The following is a 2,568-nucleotide window of genomic DNA, read 5'->3' as shown; positions in this document are numbered from 1 at the left end:
AATTTAGCTTCCGAGATTAATTCACGCTTCCCAAGGTAGTGGTATTTCCACTCCAAATCTTCCATTTCCTTAATGCAAGCTAAAAGGACAGTAAAAGGCTCGATTCTGCTTCTTTCGGGTCCATTCCTGCAATTAAAGCCAAACGAACCAAAGTAGAATATTCAGGGCATTTCATAGCTCAAAACTACGGGAATCGCATAGAAATGCGTGCAAATAAGACTTAAAAGGGCTGTATAAAATGCACGCATCAAATCTCCCCAAACCAAACCTTTGCTTGTCCCCAAGCAAACTAAATGCAACTAACTAATGGAACGGAATAAAAACTCAGAGCTAGCTACAAATGCTCACTTAAACCAATTTAATGCAAGCAAACTAATACTTATAGCAAAAACTGTCAAATGCAAACGAGTTATGAGATGTTTATAATAAAGCTGAACCATCAACCTTGCAAAACCTTTGATAATGGACTCTCACGGGTTACTCTTCTCTCATGAAGCAAAGGGTAAGCAATTAATTGTAAGAGAGGAAGAAAAATAGTCGCTCACCTAAACTACGACCAACATAAATATGTATGCAACTAGTATGATAGACAATTCTAGCTACCGTACATACATTCCAACCAAACGAGGTCCTATCACTGCTGAGTGCTTACAAAAGTATGGAAAAGTGAGGTAATGGGTTAGAAAGGGGCAAAACATTTATGGAAATGTGAAGGTAACAGCCAAGCTAGCTACCTAAACAGAACCAAATGAACCATATCCGCTTCTAATCCATCAAAATTAAGCACAATGCCTTTAATTCGGCATAAAAACTCACCAAACCAAATAATATTAACTCCTCATAAGATATAGAATAAGAATATAGGAGCAAAAACCATTAACAATCAAATTCTTTTTTCATGTTTTCTTTTTCTTTCGGTTTTCTTTTTTTTTTTTCTTTCTTTTTTTTCAACTACTTTTTTTTTTAAATTATCCTTCTTCATATTACCAACTCCCGATTATCAATACAAACCAAATTCGGCTCAATAGACTATATACCGCAACAACAAACACTAAACTAACTTGACAAGGCAGGCTAAATTTGGATGTAGTTAAGGGTCAAAAGGCTAAATTTGGATGTAGTCAAGGGTCAAAAGGTAAATTTGGCTAAATGTGGAGTTAATGGGTTAAAATGGAAGAAAGGGGAATGTAAGCATCTTCCTGCATGTGACACCAACCCTTAACCCGAATGTATGCAGGCAATCAGCAATTGAATTTTATACTTATGCAAATTAATGATACATGTTATGCAAGGAGTAACTACTCACAATCCTACATGAACTCGTCACAAATGACACCAGTTTTAGGGCTCTAAAACTTAGAAAATATGAGTAGATTGCCAAAATTTCAGGTCAAGTCTATTCGTTCAGCTAAATTTCAACATTAACTCGTTGATTATGCAATAAGATAATGCCAAAGATAATTAGTTTAATGCAAGGCTTAAGCAAAAAGACTAAAAGTAGTGCAATTTCATCATCGAAATACATCGTTCTGACTCAACCTAAATGCAAAACTAAACGTGATTTTTTTCATTTTTCGAATTTTATAATTTTTTGTTTTTTATAATTTTTTTTATAATTTTTTTTTAAGGAAAAGACAATGCAGACAAAAATTAAACGTGACAACAGAAATGCAATAAAAACAGTATGCAGACACAGATATGGATGCATATATCCTCCCCAAACCAAACTGTATAATGTCCTCATTGTACCCAAAAATAGGGAAAGGAAATGCAAACTGAAAAAGGAGAGTGAAGCGTCAGAAAACTTACAAGAATACGCGAAGTAGAGACCTCCCCAAACTCGCCAGCAACAAGAGAGGTTGCTAATAGCTTCATATTAACGTCACTGGAAGCGAATCAAAACAAGCTTACTCGATTGAGAAAGCATGGTACTCGATCGAATAAAATGGGTCAGGGAAGTGCTCGATAGAGAAGGTCAGGCACTCAACAAAACCAAACGTTCCAGTCTATCGTCTGAAAACTAATTATTAAGCACCTAACGAAAACTAAAATGTTTGAAAAATCAACTGAAAAGTTTTAAACTTCGGGTTGCCTCCCGGACAGCGCTACTTTCAGATAGGTCCCAGCTCGACCTTCTTTCTTTATCTACCTACGTAAATCAATGGCCCACAACAAGGCTTCTGACTAAATGCGGTCCCTTCAGCATCCATGATTTTGACTTTAGGCTTCCATAACATCGCATCAACCGAGGAACAACAACTCATCGCGGCGTCATGGCCTCCACCTTTGGCTTCCTCGCGCCCTTTCCTCTTATATGGCATAGGGTCATCCAAACCTCCACCTGGGTCATCAATCCATACTATTCCAGTTTCCAAATTCAACGTATAATGCCCGCCTCCAGGGTCTTTCAACCTATCAGGACCTGCAGAAGAAGTAACAAAGATATGCTGCGTAGAATATAAATTCGATCGATTAAGTAAATCATTCGATCGAATTGTTTCATCACACAAATTACTCGATCGAGGACTACAATTTGTTCGATCGAGGGCTTTTTTTCCAGCAATGCTC

This window comes from Silene latifolia, chromosome X (assembly GCF_048544455.1).
Source record: "Silene latifolia isolate original U9 population chromosome X, ASM4854445v1, whole genome shotgun sequence".
Lineage (NCBI taxonomy): Eukaryota > Viridiplantae > Streptophyta > Magnoliopsida > Caryophyllales > Caryophyllaceae > Silene > Silene latifolia.
This window is presented reverse-complemented; position numbering follows the sequence as displayed.